The sequence below is a fragment of the Mastomys coucha genome, unplaced genomic scaffold (genome assembly GCF_008632895.1).
Source record: "Mastomys coucha isolate ucsf_1 unplaced genomic scaffold, UCSF_Mcou_1 pScaffold3, whole genome shotgun sequence".
Lineage (NCBI taxonomy): Eukaryota > Metazoa > Chordata > Mammalia > Rodentia > Muridae > Mastomys > Mastomys coucha.
Genome location: NW_022196909.1, coordinates 44966572 through 44986071, shown reverse-complemented (window position 1 = coordinate 44986071; position 19500 = coordinate 44966572). Strand labels below are relative to the sequence as shown.

Here is a 19500-nt window from a genome sequence, read left to right as displayed (position 1 = left end):
GACTCCTGCAGAGCTGCAGCCACAGGATACATGCACATGACTCCTGCAGAGCTGCAGCCACAGGATACGTGCACATGACTCCTGGAGAGCTGCAGCTCTTCTCAAGCCTGCTTCCTCCAGCCTCCTGAAGATTAGCATCAAAACCAGATCAGCTTCTGTCAACATATACCAAACATCTAATCAGTACAGTGAGTCCAAGGTGTACAGAGTAAGGAACATGACTGCTGCACGTACACACGCACGCACACACACACACACACACACACATACACACACACAGAGAGAGAGAGAGAGAGAGAGAGAGAGAGAGAGAGAGAGAGAGCACGCACAAGCCAACTGTGACTGCATGTGTATGCTTAGGATTGAAAAGTCAAGACAGGAAAGACCAGGACACCAAGGACAGAAATGTCTCACAACCAGGGGTGGCCATGTTGGGACAGGCATTCTACACAGTTATCTTGTCCTGTCCTGTCCAGCTCTGAGCTGCATCAATTACAGGACCTGTCATCTTACATTCTGAGGACGGAAGAGATGCTTCAGGAAGATGCAAAGAGTCTACCTGGACTATTCTTCATTTCTACTTCTGTTTACTGAAGAGAAGTATGAAAATGTTACCTGTTGTTTTCTGCATTTACTGCTTGATTATCATTTTGAAAAAGAAGGACACCTGGAGAAGGCCTGTGAACATTGCAGTGCAGTGTTAATGCGAGCTGCCATGGTCTCATATCCAAGACATGCCTTCCTTTGCAATGCTTGTACAGTGAAGATTGTAGACTTCTGCTTAGTGTAGAGTCCATACAGAGACTGTCTCACTAATAACAATTAAAAAAGAAATGGCACTGAAGTGTTCATGATTAATTCAGAATACAATGTTTATGTATAGGACAATGTTCAATAGGGTTCTGTAAGACAGTTTAGAGAATGTCATGGTCAAGCCTCATTTCTGGTTGGGGTGTAGGAGAAAGGGAGGCTGGGTTGAAATGTGGCCAGTCAGACCCAGACTCAGATGTAAGCACCCGTTGAGTCTCACAGAGAGTCGATGCTGGGATGGGCATTCTCATTTAATAAGTCTACCTGGCTCCAATGCTCAGTGTTCTCTGGGGACAACAAAAGGAGGACACGTCCTCCAGAATGACAACACTGAATGTGAAAGTTTGAAAAGAGGTATAGAAATGACCTAGTTAGTGTAAAGAATGTTCCTCTTTCCTAATAGCTGGGGTAGCATGGTACATAAGAGCTGCTTTCACATCCTTGGGATCCTCTGGGTGAGCTGGATCCACAGAGAAAGAGCAGACATAGAAACAACGGTGTACTTGAATTCCTCCACTGAGAGAAGGGAAGACAGGAGTACAGAACAGAAGAAAAGTGCTATCTAAAAAGCCAGCACTGTGCCAATGAGACGTGTCTCAAACTCACATATGCCCAAGGCACCTTAGCTGGATCAATAGTTTTCTTAGGATCATGGAAGCACACTTACTGAGCACCAACTATAAACTAATAATTCTGGATGCTGTGGAGTTTCATTTAAAAGGGTAAAGAGGAGAAACCTGATTAAGTCAGATGACATAAATCAGCCAAGCGCATCTGATGCGTGACAATCAAGACCGGATAAAACCTCAACGGATTCAGACAAACGAGGACCTGAAGCTTCAAAAGAGGGAAGACCATGATCAAGGTCCTGGAGAACACGCCCTGTGTGTGCTGGAAGAACGAAAACAACATAGACGGCACTGGGCGCTGGGCGCTGGGCGCTGGGCAGGGACTGTGGGATACTGAGGGGGGCGTGCCTTCATCTGCATAATTTTAAAGCTCCCTGCAGAAAATGCTAGGCATGTGGACAGGGTCTGATGTTTATAAAAAAAAAAAAAATCAGGAGGTTTTTTGTTGTTGTTTTTTGTTTCTTGTGGGTTTTTTGGTGGGTTGAAAAGTCTCCAGGGAAGAAGGACAGAAGCTCATCCTGGATCACCAGTCTGGTGTGATGGTCCGGGTCCAAGCAGGAGACTACATAAGGGATGGCTAGGGACAAGGCTACTGAAAGGATGAACAAGGTCCTCTTCTGGGAACATTTTGGAGGCAGAATTAGCAGGACCTGATAGAAGGGATGGCAAGTGTCGGAAGGACGGTTTGTTTGTCATGAAGAATGGAATTGTTCTTGGCTCAACCACTGAAGAACAGGCAGGAGAGGGGCGGGGCCGCCTGCTCCAGAACACAACCTGTTTTACAGCGTGCTCAGATGCTGGTTCGACAGTGACGTCAGAGAGTCAAGCAGCAGAATTTTCACTCTGCAATCCAAGCAAGAGGTCCAGATGCGACAAAAAGAGTGAAGAATGTTCAACACAGACATGGCCTAAAGCCCCGGAGACTGTATCCAAATAGAGAACGGAGGCCTTGAACAGACATAGCACTTCTGACTTACAGGTAGGAAAGGAGACACTGGAGACATTCCCCAAGCAGTGGCAGCCAATTGGGATGCAAACAAAGCCTGGGAGGGGGACATGCTGAGGGACGGATGGAGATGGCTTGTTTCAAGAAGTGGGGATCAAGGAGATCATAAGCGCATGGCAGCTATAGCAGGACAGGCACTCAGCTCAGGCCACTGGACCCCGCACCTTAGCAAGAGCGGGTCACCTTGACAAGGGCAGTGTGAGGGCATCTAATTGAAGATACACCGGAATACGTCTAAGAAAGAAGAAGATTTCTGGAAAATGCCGAGCATTCCCAAATAGCTTCCTACATTCTCCCATGAAGCCTCTTTCAAAATGTAGTAAGGTAATCAGCAGGGCCTGCTCAGGGTATTAGAGCTGCCTGCCGTATTACTTTCAGGTATGTCAAATTATGGCTCGAGAAATATTTTAATGTTGACTGATTATTAAGCTCTTCTATCATACACAAATTAAAACTTGATACATATTTTACTCAACTGATAAAGAAGAAACAATGAGATATATTGGGTCGAGCACTGACCAAGGCCTTGGCCAGTAGGGCTGGGCTCTCTAATATTCTTGAGTTTCTAAACTAACAAAGTAATTTACACTTATATGATCCACTTTCCCATGTGCATCCCAGAAACATCTTCTGGGACAGAGGGGATGCTGTTGGTCTCCCTAGGAAGGCGCTACAGACAGCCATGCCCTGGGACAGAGGGGATGCTGTTGGTCTCCTAGGAAAGTGCTACAGACAGCCATGCCCTGGGACAGAGGGGATGCTGTCGGTCTCCCTAGGAAAGCGCTACAGACAGCCATGCCCTGGGACAGAGGGGATGCTGTTGGTCTCCTAGGAAGGCGCTACAGACAGCCATGCCCTGAGGTAAACACCACGCTTCTTCATGGCTGCAGAGACAGCCTGAGCTAAAGAGGTCACAGCTAGGCCACAGCATAACTCAAAAGGGCAGGTATAGAGTTGGGTTCCGATTTTCAGAGTGGCAGGAGCTCCTCTGACAGGCCTCTGTCTTCTCTGTTTAGCTGACAATTTGCCTACAACTGCAGGGCAGTCACATAAGGCTTCTCTCCATCTCTGTATCACATGGGTTAGATGAAGCAATACAGAGAGTTACAAAGAGGAACCCCTATGACCGTACCCTGGGAGACACAGAGGGGCAACTGAGGCTCACAGTGAGTGAGTGCTCACTATGTGCTAGATGTTATTCTAAGTGCTTTTCCATGAACTACCTCACTACAGACAGCTGTGAGCAACAGTCCACTATTACATATGGCACAGAGTCACAGCCATACATTTGTACACAACTAAATATCAGGGTGGGAGCAATACACGTACATGTACACACACACACACACACACACACACACACACACTCTTGTAACCATGAAGCTCTCCCTCTCTGAAATCCCTCAGTAGACAGAAGGTCCCATGAAGTAGAAACTTTTGGTTGTTTTGGAAAGTCATTTGCATCATATGGGGCAAACACAGGAGGTAGTAGTTTTTTTGTTTTCTTCCTTCAAGACAGGGTTTCTCTGTGTAGCCCTGGCTGTCCTGGAACTCACTCTGTAGACCAGGCTGGCCTCGAACTCAGAAATCCGCCTGCCTCTGCCTCCCAAGTGCTGGGATTGAAGGTGTGCATGGACACAGGTGAAAGGATATTTTGCTAAAACAGATATGAGAAGGAACATTTCGCTAAAGCAGACACAGATTAAAAGATGTTTTACTAAAGCAAACATGTAGAAGGATGCATGATAAAGGATTCTTCAGTAACAACACACACATTTGGTTTGCCTTACGTTGTGTTATTGAGCTCCATTTGTCGTGACTCTATAGAGAAAAACATACCAAAAACTTTAAGTGGGTTTCTGTCGGCTTCTTGTCGCTTTTGTGGACTTGGGCCAATTGACTAAGTGATGTCAGCTGATACAGATGGACAGGGTTTTCCTAAGACTTATGTGCTAGCAAGACATAAGATGAGGCAAGGCCCGTGGAGGACACAAGATGCTCAGAGGGAGTAAGACTCGATGGACTATGAAAGAAGCTAGCTTACACAGTTAGCTTTGTAATATTTTTGGTCCCACGACTTGACTGACAAGGACACAGCTAAGAACTACTCCTGGTGTCCCTGGTGGTCTTGGTCACACCTGCTGATTCATGTTAATGTGGCTGAGGGCTGGCTATTTCTGCTGGGTCACACCACTGCTGCTAATTCGTGTTTTCTATCTTGACACTACTGAACTAGACTGATGGTGTTTTCGAGTAGATCATCTATCCTGACAGTGCTAAACGAGACTACTACTATAGAATTACTCCAAAAAACTATTTCTAAACAGGTCCAGTTCCCCTGTATCCTAGTGACCCTTTTCTACTACCTCTGGTGAGTGGTGGGCTAGAAATGAAGTTAAAATGTTTGAAAACCAATATTAAAAATAGAGTATAAAAAAAAAACAAAGACTACAGTCCCCTTTCAAGAAACCAGGACACCAGGCTGGGGCGAAGAGCCCCACAGAATAAGTGTGCAGGAAAACACATGGAACAATGGCAGTACCCTGATGCTGCTGCTGAAGTTAGCTTCTGCCATGATGGCAGTGGGAAACTGGCATCACATCAGCACTCCCATTCTTAAAGGCTCTAACTATATTTACATTTCAAGTAATAAAGTCCTGATGCCCCAGGGAGGCAGAACATAACAAAAACCTCATGGATGCTATCAAAGTTGTGCCCTACCTACTCCCCTCTGTAACTGATGCTTTGTCCTCTGAAGACAATTAGAGGAAGCCATGTGTCATTGTGTCCCTTGTGATGTAGAATGTAACAAAATCAAGGCTTTCTTTCTAAGAACTATAAGGAACTCAGGCTGGACAGAATCATTTTGATTTCTGTTTGCTTGTCAAGCAAACATTTACTTAGCAAGTAAATGGATTGTGGTAGTCTGACCTGTGACACAAAGCACCACAGAAACAATTTCCTATACAAGATAGTAACAATCAAAGAGAAATACATTCAGGCTGCTAGGGACATCAACAGGGACCGCACCCCTGACATTATAGACAAATGTCCTCTAGGAACAGAAAGGCTAATACATAACACATTTTAGATTAGTTTAGTTCAATCCTGCCTCTGGGAGAGGGACAGAATGCATTTCTCCCTCGCTCAACACCCTGCACCTCAATCCTGAGAGATGTCACCACCTGACCTGCTCACTTCTCTCCATCAGGCGTGCTCAGCTCATTCACAGCATGCACCTGTCCTGTCCTCATCACACAGTTCCATAAACCTTGCCATTTCCACGATTGCTTCTCACCTCCGAGGGCATCCATGTCACCCTCATCTACCCTCCACAGCATTTTATGCTTGCGTTCCACAGGGAACCGGGAGCAGAAACTCTCTCTCGGCCTGCCCCGACACACATCCACGACACACATCCGCGTCCTCAGCCATCTCCTGTTTTAAATGGGCCATCCACAATTATAACCACCACCACTTTCACTCACTGATATCTAGAGCCAGCCTCACTTTCCTGCTCACTTGGGGGGCTGGCCGTGTGCACAGGGAACAGAAGTGGCCCAAGTCATGTCTGAGTCACAATACAATTGCTGGAGTAAGATCCTCCAGAACTCTCTGCTCAGTTTCTGTGATCAACATGTGGAAGCCCATGTTGAAATCCAAGTCTTTGGCATCCAGGGGCCCTGAGCAACAACACTGAGCAAAGCCTTCATGAATTCTCACCGACTCTGTCATGTAAGTGAGAAGCAGGTCACTGAAATCCCCCAGTTGTAGGACGCTGCAACCCCATTCACTCTGATTGGTATTAGTCACCACATCTCCAGCCCTTTGCCTTCTTATGTGGAACGTGGGAGAGAGGCCCATGGGATTCTGGTATGAACTGTTGACAGCCATCATATCTGAGCAGCACCACACTGCAGAGTCTAATGAGAGACCAGGGGAGGTCAAAGTCTTAACAGGAAAGATACCTACCCAGCAGTGGGGGTGAACATAATAATATGTGTGTGACCACCCAGGGCAAAGGGTCCATCAGGACTTGTTCCAAGCCACTCTTTTTGGCATTACAGTTTCATTATTCTGACTTGTTACACATTTAAAGAATACTGGAGAGTCTATCCAGTTATGAAAAAAAAAATTAAAATAGAAATTTAAGGCTATCTCAGCGTCCTTTTTTTCATCGTGCAGACATGTGAATAGAACAAGAAAAATGTTCAAATTACTCTATATTAAAATGTATCATCAAGTACATCCTGGACTGAATCCATGGTCGCTGTAATTCCAGAAGATATTTGCATTGATATGTCACTATATAATCCGGCAAGGTGAGTGCTAGGACAAAAGTCTCTAGCCAATCCTTGGTTCACATGAAGTCACTAGGAGCCAAGCATGGTAAAGAGTGAGAACACGCTGCTGTAAGGAAAGAGTCCAGAGAGTTAGATCAAAAGTCTGCACTGGTGTTGCTAGCCGCCAAGGCAGACCTTGCCAGTTCTCCTAAACAAAGTTTCCACTGACTGTGGTGGCTAGTAATACGAGCTGGAGTCACCTTGATTGAGAAAATGCACCCTCCACATTAGCCCATGGGCATCTGTAGTACACGTTCTTGATTAGTGACTGACGTGGGAGGCCCAACTCACTGTGGGCAGGGGCTACTGTGCACATGTATGTGGGTCTGATGCTGTGAGAAAGAAAACTGAGCAAGACATGAGGAGCAAGTCAGTCAGCAGCACCCTCCCTGGCCTCTGCTTCAGCTCCTGCCTCCAGGCCCCTGGCACGACCTCCCTGGATGATGGACCACAAGCTGTCAGCTAAAACAACCCTTTGTCCCCAAGCCGCTTTGGCCCTGGTGTTTCATCACAGCAGCAGAGATCGCAACTAGAACAGATCCAAAAGGTAAAACAACAGAGCCAAACAGAACCCAAAACACCTCACAACTGCTCTTCCTCCTTTCCAATGTACTAGGACTGAAATCAGGGCTCGCTCTGTGTGAGCCGTCACAGGAAGACCTAGAATGCAGCTAGTCCACATGCACCTGTGCTGTGGCCCTAATCCAGCAGCTGTTTTCACTCGGGTTTGCTTAGTGTCTGTCTATCAGCAACCCAACAGGTGGCTGGACTCCATATCCACGAAACAGTCTTGTTTACCAACTGTATCTGCCATGCCCTGGGTGCCAAGTCCACGGCAGGTATCGTCACATATCTTTACACATGTGCCACAAGGAACCGGATCTAGCACAGGCCATACCTCAGAGGTAAAGAGCTGAGGCTTGGATAAGTATATCAGGAAGGAATGCACAGCTGAACTTGGGCCTGAGGGGCACCACAGCGCATGCTCGCACCACACTGAGTGACTAAGCAGGGAGCCTGAGGGGCACCACAGCGCATGCTCACACCACACTGAGTGACTAAGCAGGGAGCCTGAGGGGCACCACAGCGCATGCTCGCACCACACTGAGTGACTAAGCAGGGAGCCTGAGGGGCATCACAGCGCATGCTCACACCACACTGAGTGACTAAGCAGGGAGCCTGAGGGGCATCACAGGGCATGTTCACACCACACTGAGTGACTAAGCAGTGAGATCAGTTGCTCCAGCACACACTGCAAAGTCTAAAGTCAAACTCCATGTATAAATCTAGATAAATCAGGCCAGGGCCAGCAACATTCCTGTCTACCCAGCTAACCCAGCTGAGTGCCGTCTCCAAGGCTTGCTCACAGCAGCAGCAGCAGGGGCACTTCCTTCTGTGCTGCTCACCTTTTTCTTTGGTGCTGATGGGAATTTTGACTCAATAAAAGATGCTGTTGCTTGACTGTTTGTCATGAGTTCCTCATGCTGGTTTCGTCCTCTTGGAAAGGAAAAACTGCATCCGCTCTTCAGAGTGACCGGGTTAAAGTATCGCAGAAGATGCAGGGCAGGAGCTTCGTGGGGCTGGTCAACTTTTATGGGCGCTTGCAGAATGGATCACTTAGAAACAGAATTGAGGTGAAGCTATGTAGTAATTTATTACAAATCTCAATCTGGGGCTCAGTGGATACTGAGCAATAGGCAAGAGATGTAGAAAATACTTAAGGAGAACAGCAAAGAGCCTTACAGTTCGCAACACTTGGAAATCACGGTGAGCTCATGAAAATCTCACTGCATGTTTTGCTTTTAGAAGCAAAATCCAGTGGAAGAAGAAACCAGAGCTCTAACAGTCATCAACAAACTGAGCATGTTGCCCAAGGACAACAAATTGAAAAGGACAACACTGTCCAAGCACCGTGAACTTTGACACAAAGGAATTAATTTGTAGATCTCTTTTCTCAACAATGAAGATTCCGAAGCAAGAAACACTACACAGCTACCTCTCTTAGTAAAAGGCAGAAAACGGGGCTGGAGGGATGGCTCAGAAGTTAAGAGCACTGACTGCTCTTCCAGAGGTCCTGAGTTCAAATCCCAGCAACCACATGGTGGCTCACAACCATCCGTAATGAGATCTGACACTCTCTTTCTGGGGTGCCTGCAGACAGCTACAGTGTACTTACATATAATAAATAAATCATTAAAAAATAATAAAACAAGAAATAAAAATTGTCACAAATTTTCACAGCTTTTTATTAAGAAGGCTGTGCGCGCATGAGAGAGGGAGGGTGTATGTGTGTGTGAGAGAGAGAGGGGAGGGGAGCTTCTCATGCTGGAGAAGCTCACCTTGATACAACTGACACTGTGCTTTCTGATCACAGGTCACAGGTGTAAGTGGGAGTCGGGGTCTGAACCAACGAGGTAATGGAACCCGAGGCAGATACAGACGCCCGCCCGCCACTGGCCCTGGCTCCATAACATGCAAACTATCGAGACCTACAGCCCTCCACAGGGCATCTGTGATTCGAGTTCAACTGGTCCAGCTGCAGCTCTAGTCAACGCAACCCCAGGGCCCCAGCCCTTGCTGCACCAATCAGCTAAGAGCTACACAGAAGCAAGATGGAGATGGAGCCTCTGCTCTTCTGCCACCCTCTCTACACTGGAGCATCTTTTGAATGAATGCTAAGAAAGAAGCACAAATAATACTTGTAACCTGACACATGTGAACAGAGGAGGGGAAAGAGGGGAGGTCACAAAGGGAAGAACAGCTGAGAGAGGTCAAGGACACACTCAAATTCATTCCACCCCAAGTCAGTGACTGGCCATTGCTAAGCAGACAAGCCAGTTCTCATCCCTTCTCTTTGTGCTGGCACATACTCTCTTAATAAAGGGCACTCTAATCAATTCTTTGTTCCTAGGTTTCCATTACAATATTTATGAGGACCATATGAGGAAATAATTGCTAGAAACACACGGCCCATCTGGGCACTATTCACTCACATGGCCCATCTGGGTTCTATTCACTCACATGCACAGACCATGCAGGAATAGGAGTGAGTTCTTGGTACCACAGCTTTCAGAGGTCACAGAAAAGCTGGCTTACACTCAGAAGCATGTGTGTTTAGGATAGGGAAGTAAAATCAAAACCATGTCAAATTAAGGTCCCAGACACGTTCAGTTTATAGAAGAGAGAAGCCTTCTCATACCTCAACAATGCTCACATGGGGGTGGAAGTGGGGGCTGGAGAGATGGCTCAGAGGTTAAGAGCACTGACTGCTCTTCCAGGGGTCCTGAGTTCAATTCCCAGCAACCACATGGTGGCTTACAACCATCTGTAATGGGATTTGGCACCCTCTTCCGGTGTGTATGAAGACAGCTACTGTGTACTCATATATATAAATAAATAAATCTAAAAAAAAAAAAAAAAAACAAGAAGAAGAATGCTCACATGCTAAGGCCTGTTCCTGTGTGCTGAAGCAGGAGGGCAGATAAACCAAGGTGCAGAATTGACTGAAATTTCTGTTCAGTAAAAGAAGAGGTAATACTCAACAGGTCTACTACGCACGGAACAGGCCATCTGAGAAAGCAGTGCCAGGATTTGCAAATGGTAGACAGCAATGTAGCAAAGATACCTCAGAAGGAGCCTCAGCACTGACCAAACATTTAGAATGAAGCCCAAAACAAACTGAATTAGAATTACCAAAAATGTGGTCAGATCGCGCATGTTGGCACAGCCTAGTCTTGGAAGGCAGAAGCTGGCAGATTTGTGACTGCGAGGGTAGCCTGTTCTATAAAATAAGTTCCATGATAGCCAGGGCTACACAGAGAAGCCCTGTCTTGAAAATCAAATGAACATACATACACATACACACACACACACACACACACACACACACACACGCACGCAACATGCACAGAACAGTGTAAAATAACCAAGGGGAGCAATCCCCTGACTAGGGTCTCCTCAGTTACTGCGCTTTCCAGGTAGTTCTCGTGTATATGACTGTGAAGGAGACGAGGCTGGGTGACCTGTGCAGCTCTGTCTTCTCTTCAGCTTTGCTCAGCTCTAGCCTGAGCTAAGGCCTCCCTTTCCCTGGGCTGCCCTATATAATCACCATCCTATCTCATCTGAGCGCTCCCCCAAGCTCACTGGATAAAACAGTCAAAGCCATGGCCCCAGCATCTCTGACCACAATTTCCTCTACCCATGGCATGGCCAAAACACTATTTTTTAATTTATTTTATGTGAGTACACTGTTGCTTTCTTCAGACACACCAGAAGAGGGCATCAGATCCCATTACAGATGGTTGTGAGTCACCGTGTGGTTGCTGGGAATTGAACTCAGGACCTCTGGAAGAGCAGTCTTAACCGCTCTGGAAGAGCTCCTAAGCCATCTCTCCAGCCCTTTCACCGAGCACTCTCGATCCCCACTTGATCGTTTCTTTTCCATTTCCACCTGGCACTGACTGCTCTGTGTGAAGCTATAACTGGGAAGGTCAGCACTGTTTCTCTAATAATAAAAATCAGTGGTCTCTGGTCGCTATACTTGAAAGAATTCTTAGTTTATGTGTCTTTAAATACTGGATATAGTCTATCTGAAAAGACCTAGCTGTGCTTTAAAGTGTAAACATGGGAAGAAACACAAAGACTAGCACTCCTCTGTCCGTCAGAAGCACTCACGGCCATGGAAAGGCTCCTGCCCAGGGGGTGGCGCTGGAGGCAGCCCCGTGTCCCCCTCTGTCCACCGCACTCTGACAGTGGCCATTAACCAGGCCGCCAAGCCGTGCACTCCACATGCTGCCTTGTTATTATGGTTTTATTTTCCCTCTGGTCAAACAAGGACCCCAAAGCCCAAAAGGTCAAGTAACTCGTTTTCTAAGGTCAGAGCAGTATAAAGAGATTCACGTAGAGAACAACCCATGTTTATTTGGTTCTGATGCCAGCATACCACTCCCTATACTATGATGCCTCTGAACAACACTAATGGCTCCAAGCTTTCAAACTGAAAAGTATACCTACGCCATAGCTTAGCATAATAAATCCAGTGCTAGTATTTGGGGTGTATTGAAAGGAAATTAACTAGAGGTTGGGAAAGCAATTAAAGATGTAATATTTAGGCACACGGCCATAATGGTTCATACCGGATGTGGGCAATGGGAACGGGAGAGACAAGGACGGCAGACATTATGAAAGACGACTTGAAGTAACCCGGCACTGGTTGAAACATCTGCAGGAAGGGATCCACGCCGATTTAAATTATATGTCTGTGTGGCCAAGAAGCAAAGAGTGTCACAAGCTGAAAACAGAAAATACAAAGTTGATGGGGAAGAAGTGATAAATCTGTCACAATTGTTGCAATAAAACAACAGTGTGACCCAGATAAAGAGAGGGAACTACTTTTGAATTTGCCTGTTTTCAAAAGAATAAAAACGTGCCTGCATTACTCCTGAAGGTGACAATAATACGGATGAAAAGGATGTCAGCTCACTCGAGAAGGCAGGCCTGTGACCAAGGTAAACGCCCTGGTGGCTCTTGTATGCAGCCTCTCTCTCTTCCATAACCCCATTCAGTCTCAAAGAGATGGCTAAGAGGTCTCATCTGTTTAGCTGGAAAGCATGTAGCAGGTCCTTCAGGAGAAGACCACAGACAATTGTCTGAGTGAAAATTTATGCAAAGGAGCAGATTAGTGATAGTTTTACACCAGCAGGGCTTCGTGTCTCATCATTTCATACAGACTACTAATAGAGTTTAGTATTAGAATTTGAAAAGGAACAAAAAACGGAGAGCTCTCCCTGCAGAATTTATTGTACTCTTTTGGCTATTATGGGTTTCATTACAGATTTCTACTCCAAGGCATTATTCTTTGTTTTATTTTCAAAATGTGGCTCATACTTTGAAAATGGCTTTCTGGGAAACCTCCACATTTGCATGAATTCAAATGTAGCCCCGTCCTCTATCTGCAGCCATCATTCTGTTGGGCAGCCTGTTACATATTTTATAGGGTTAGGACGGGATTAATAACGGACTGTACTACAGCATTCCATAGAAGTATAAAATCAATACGCCTCTGCGACGCACACACGAAGAATGCTTCTTAAATATTTGGTTGTACAATTGTTAAGTGGGACCTTCTAGAAGAGAATGAGGTGGCTGAGGATACCGCTTGCTCAGCCAGTCCTGGCCCTCTGCAGCACAGTGGAACCAACCTCTGGCTAGAGCGGCCCGCTACCTGCTCCTCCCTACTCCTGTAACAGCGAAGCTCCTCCTGCATTTCACCTCTGTGCAGGGCAGGGCAGGGATTTACCTGCTCAACCCGTGACTGCTGAGCAAATCAATGATAGCGCTTTTAGTAAAGAGACATTCAGAACAGAAGTAAGTGTCAAGTGGTGTGGGAATGTTGACACATTTGAAACCCAATCCTGTATCTGGGATAATCACAGACAGTGCTGTACATACCAGGTCACACCTCAATCGGGCTAAAGTGGCTCCTCTGTTGTTAGAGATCAGAGAAGTAAGTGCTGGGCTGGTTTTGAAAGGCAATTAAAAGGTGGGGGCAGAGTACCGCTGGCTTACTGCAAAATGGGATCCTCAAGTGAGTAGGCTTGGGCTCCCAGTAACTAAGCTAGCACTCCCTCCTACAGGCCCCAGTTAGTGTGGAAGACGATGCCTACACTGCCAGAGCCACTGCACTGAAAAGACTGTATGTATTAGTCTAAGATTTTTGAGGCTAAAGAACTTAAATTCATGTACAGAATGGTGGACACAAAGCACTAAAAATCACCTCCATCTTTGGAAAATTTTAATTTTTCCACAGAGGTTTTATAAAAGTATCATGACTATGAAATTAAATACTGAAAAAAAATGGTGCACATTCATAACACAATGAAGCCTCATTCATTTAGCAAAAACTCATTTTAAAAACAAAAAGCAACAGTGCTGTATTATTAGTTTAAAGACTGCCACAGCCACCTGAGCTGCCCAGGAGAGACCAACACGGCCTGCAGCCAAACACCTCTGTTCTGGAAAGAGGAATAAAAACTAATTTGTTTTAGCCTTGCAGTGAAACAACAATCATGAATGGAAACACATAACAGTGACATGAATGCTGGCCCAGAACTCACGCACAGGGCTGCCCAGGTCTGAGTCTGTGTTAACATATGGGCAATAAGATTAATGCTTTGATAGACTGTTTGAGATTAAAGAAGCAAAGACTGATAATAAATATATCATTCATTCCCCGCCCCTACAGCAACCACAAAATAATCCCATCACCTCTAACACAACCCTGAATGATCTTTTGGGAGTGAGAGTCTCCCCCACCTCTGTCCCTGGCAAACAGCGGTGACACTTCTTTTCCACAGAAATGCATCCATCCGAGACCACTCTGCATGGAGCCTTTCCGCGTCTGCTTCCTTCGCCTTGCATGACCCCTGAGGACCCGTCCAGTTCTGTTTCCTCGGCAGTGATGGGTGGCACTCACAGCAGCACTGCACTGTGTTGATGGACCGCAGCTGAGCCACCAAACGTAAGGTAGTAAAAGGATATAGCCCTCTTTGGTCAACTTTTAGGTTATATGACTCTAAGCACCCTTCTGAGGTTTCTGAGTGAACAAAATCTACGTCTGTCTATAACACAAAATAACAGGGTCAGATGAAAATGCATGTTTATTTTATAAGAAACCGTCAAACTGTTTTCCAAAGTGGCTGTTTCTTTTCGCATTCCTATCAACAGTATCCGAGAACTTTAGTGTTCCCTCCCCCGTGCTTCCAGATAGGGTGTTACAGGTTGCTTTCAAAGAGTTATTGCGTGTTGTGGAGTGTCTCTGGGTAGCTTCAGTGTCTCACTTCAATTTGCATCAATAACAAAATGGTAAGCATCTTCTAGTGTGTTTAGTTACCATCTGAATACTGCCTCAAATCTTTGGCCTTAAAAACTAAACATGGTGCCAGGCAGTGGTGGCGCATGCCTTTAATCCCAGCACTTGGGAGGCAGAGGCAGGCGGATTTCTGAGTTTGAGACCAGCCTGGTCTACAGAGTGAGTTCCAGGACCGCCAGGGCTACACAGAGAAACCCTGTCTCAAAACAAACAAACAAAAAACTAAACATGCGAGAACAGGGATGTGGTTCTGTGGACAAATACCTCCCTAAAACGAGTGAGGTCCCGGCACAGACACACACACACACAGACACTCACACACACAGACACACACACAGACACTCAGACACACACACACACACAGACACACACAGACACACACACACACAGACACACACACAGACACTCAGACACACACACACACACACACACACAGACACACACACACAGACACTCAGACACAGACACTCACACAGACACACACACACAGACACACACACAGACACAGACACACACACACAGACACTCAGACACACACACACACACACAGACACACACACACAGACACTCACACACAGACACACACACACACACACACCTCCAAAGCCAGGCAGTCTAGTTACTCACTGTTGAGTTTTGAGACTTTGTATATTCTGGCTATAAACCCAGTGCTGTATATTTGATTTGCAGATATTTTCTCTTTATATAGTGTTCCTTAACATACTTCTCAAGTATCAGCTTTTTCAAACCTCAGTTCCCGGGCTCCCATCTTTGACTATCCCCTTGCATGAAATCACATGGCATGGCATTATAATAAGCATGTTGTAAGACAAAAACCGTGGCATTATGATCAAGCCAGGGTTTGCAGGACAGACTGCCGGGTAGGCTTCAACTAAGATTCAAACCGGAAGTATCTGGAGAAGAGAGCATCAAGGAGCGAGAAGGAAGCAAGCAGAAGCCCCACGCTGGGGAAACTCAGCAAGACCAAGAGGAGAAGGGTCCAGACTGGGGCTCAGGGAGGTGAGAAACAGCAGAGGCAGAGCCTGAGCCTCTTATGCTCTGCCCTGGAGCAGTCTGCAGGTGAGGAGTGTGTCTGGCTACTAGACAAAAAAGTCACTGGAGGCAAACATGAGCCAACCAGTCAGGAGAGAACTCCATGTGGCGGCGCTGTCGGCTAGAGCAGAGGGAGCCAAGGTGGATCTTGCCGCTAATGCCAGAAAGACTCACAGTGGACTGACTCTAGTGTGAGGGCTGAGGTGACCTCTGGAATTAGAGGTCAAGCACTAGAATGAGCCATCGTGCCATTTACTGTGATGGAAAGGAACTGGCGAGAGGAGCAGAGTCACGTGCTTCACTTGGGACATGCTGAATTTGAAATGCCTAACATACACCCCAACAGAGATTTCTAGACAATGGTTGGAACACAAAGGACAGCCTGGGAAAGAGAGATAAACACGAGAGCTAGAAGCATGTACGTGCTGAAGAAAGGGGCTTGCTCTGGCACACCAACAATGGAAAACATGATACACCTCAGGAGCCATTTCCCATGTCTCCCCACGCCCTCCTGCCCCACCTGGACTGTCAACCCTTCCAGCACACCCACCATGCCCCTTTCCTAACTGCGCCTAACAAATCTTGGTGCCTGGTATCCACCAAGCATTGTGGGTTCACACAAGCTTGGCGACAGAATGTGGCGTGATGCGAGCACTCCCCAAGGATGACGCTTTAAATATCAGGTCTCGATGCCCACAGAGGGCAGTAAGAATCTCACTCAAAAGGAATCCTTCAGAGCTCTGCATGAAAATATCTGTTTATGACTCCAAAGAAGCTAGCCATCACCTTAGAGCCAACTCAGAGGACGCTCATTGCTACCGATTTTCATTTCCTATCTTCAAAATAAGTCTTCCTCTTTTATGAGCATTTACAAGATAAAAGGCTCAGAGGACTGGGCTACACTGAGACTACCTCTGCACTTCACATCCAAGTAGGGAGAGTAACCTGCTGGTGTCCCTAAGAATACTGAGGATCCAATAGTCCCTGCCAATGCTATCTTGAATTCTTTTTGGAATGACTAAAAAAGACTTAGAAGTAGCCTCGCCACAAGCCCAAGATAATCTAACCAGGATTCTAGATTGCCTTTCTCAACTGTTGAGCGTTATTGAAAGGAAAGACAAAAGCTGCCTAAGCAATGCCTAGGAACTACAGGTCCCTGGAAGGAGAAGCCTCTACCACTATCAATAGCCTCTATCTATTTCAGATCTCTAAAATCACTCCTGCAGTTTCCCAAACAAGTTTGGGAACTACAACAACATATTTCTATATGAACACATCAAAGTCAGTAGGAAGTCACAACAAGGCCACTTTGATTGCCTGGAAAATGGAAACCAGCAACTTACACACACACACACACACACACACACACACACACACACAAAAAAAAAAAAACAATATTTTATAAGTATCCTTATGAGTTAAGGTATATAGCATTAACTTTTCTATTAAAGGTATGATTTCAAAACATCAGGTACAGAATACCATTATATTAAACACTTTGTTCTCCGTTTACAGCCAAGGCACTCTCTATCCCTGCACACCCAGGGTCCCCAGAGCCTGCAGCTGACCTGCACTAGGTGGAGTCATGGGTCAGGTTCTGCAGTAGGCTTCAAGTGAATGACCACGCTGCTTTTATGCAAAAGACTAAAATGAGTCTCAAAGTCCAGTGTCTCCAGGTTGTGTGTGTCCAGCCTGCTGTAAGCTAGCGAAGACTCTCTCAGCCCAGGCCTGTAGAGTCCATGATCTATCTTAGATGTTTACTATCAATAGGAAATAAACTTGTATCATGCTATGTTACTAAGAGTTTTTCTTATTGTTATGAAACATACCTTAGCCCAACCCTTAACATGTCTATCATTTAACATCATGCCTACAAGAATGAGCAGCCTGAAGAAGAATTCAAAGATTGATTTGTCTTCAAGGATCCATGTGACCCTGCACAAAGCAGTGCCTAGTTTCCCAGTGTGACTATCTGCAAAGAGTAATTCTTCTATGGTAGCATACGGTCACCAGGTGGCCGGGGCTTCATACATGAGTGTCACTTGCTGAAAGGATGCGCCATGGCGAGCAGCAGTGTGCAATTACTTGGTCATTCTATTGGCTCATCCTCTTCAGAGGATCGCTCCAAGTAAGCTTAAGATGTACCCAAAGAGCCTAACAAAATGGGGAGCCACTGCTGATATTTTTTCAGGGAGTTAGTGTGTCTGTGTATACACTAACACATACGTTAACGCACCTTTCCACTGGAACCTAAGCCTGCTGTGGCTCAGCCTGTAAGTCCTCTGCACTCAACAACGTAAGCAGTCTTGTTTCCCTCAAGTTTCTACATGCATTTAAGCTTTGTGGTGTTCTTCCTTTTCAAAAATCACAGCAATCATCGAACAGCGGGACCCAACAAGGGATGAGAAAGCCAGCCTGCCCCTTCTGCTGCTGCTCTGCCGCTGACAGCTCACTGCCCTTCTGCTGCTGCTCTGCGGCTGACAGCTCACTGCTCTTTGGGTTTTGGTTGGTAACATTAGTCTGAACATCATTATGCATGCTGCAGTTGTGTATTTATTCCCCTTTCCAAAAGGAGAGGAGACAATTAAATTACTAGTGTAATATAAGAACAACAGGGCACTCTAGAGATAGTGAGCGTGGAATAGCTAGAAGGTCATGTTCTTCATGTTCCGTGTGGAAGTGCAGCCAGCCGGCAGGGTTTCTAACTAACCATTTCAGTGAGGTTTTAAAAAAAAAAAAAAAATCTAGCTTTCTTAATAATTGGCAGTCTTTAATTTCTGTCACCAAACTACGAGGTCATTAGTTTTTTGCTTCCAGAAATCATCTTACTCGTGCTGACTAGGACCTCAGTCTCATACTCCCCACCCCCAACAGGAGGGGAATAGTGTGGTGAGTTTAATGGGCACAGATCTCTATAGCTCCAGGGTGAAGGCCTCAGGCCCTAAAAAGTCTCCTCTAGGCTGATTAACCTCTGAGCTTCACAGTTCTTTCCCCTGAGGAAAGCCAAGTCCTTAGGCATTTTAACAGCTCTGTTGGCTTTTCACTGCACAAGCTGAAGATGCTGAGCTCCACACAGTGAACACCTCTGTCTCCTTGATCACCGCGGAACCCTCCTGACCATCCTTTCACTCCCCACCTTTGCTTCCAATGTATACTGCTTCCTAGACAGTGCCTATTTAGAGTCTCTGAAACTTCAGATAAAAGAACCACAAGGCATTTTAATCAATGCAATTCAATTGAGGCTTGGCCATGTTGTTGTATATCTATAGTACATTTCCCCTATTAGCAAAGAGTACAGATGGAGTCTTTGTCATCTGAACGTCTGCAGATGGGAGAGGTTCTGGAATTCCTTAGTGTGTAAATTCTATACTTTAGTAAACTATATCAATTAGGCATCCAGAATTAATACCAACTGCACTTTTCAGATGTCATGCTGATGCTGACAACACTCTGGATTTCAGGTTTGGGGTTTTCAGGTAGGAGGTGCTCTGCCTGACATGTGACTTCTATCATGGCTTGTCTCTCCACCCTCTGTGATAGGAACTGGTTTCCAGCTGGGGTCTTAACCCTGGAGCTGCTGTGGCACGTGTGCAAATCTTTATAAGGGCGTGTGCTTATTCTCCTGAATAAAGCCCGAGGAGTACGCAGCTGTCTTTAAGGACATGCATGCTCATTTCTTAAGGAACTTTCAGCACTTGGGAGGCAGAGGCAGGCGGATTTCTGAGTTCGAGGCCAGCCTGGTCTTCAAAGTGAGTTCCAGGACAGCCAGGGCTACTCAGAGAAACCCTG

The 19500-nt window shown here is 46.0% G+C and overlaps 1 protein-coding gene and 1 long non-coding RNA gene across 4 annotated transcripts in view; one reads left to right on the top strand and one right to left on the bottom strand.

Moving 5' to 3' along the window:
• Window positions 1-9339, top strand: part of LOC116074307 — a 26300-nt gene extending 16961 nt beyond the window's left edge. The window contains exon 3 of the long non-coding RNA XR_004112169.1: window positions 9163-9339. This is a non-coding gene — a long non-coding RNA (uncharacterized LOC116074307). The remainder of the gene's footprint in view (window positions 1-9162) is intronic.
• Btbd9 (BTB domain containing 9) overlaps window positions 1-19500 on the bottom strand; it is a 364895-nt gene that overhangs the window by 202929 nt on the left and 142466 nt on the right. The window lies entirely within an intron of this gene.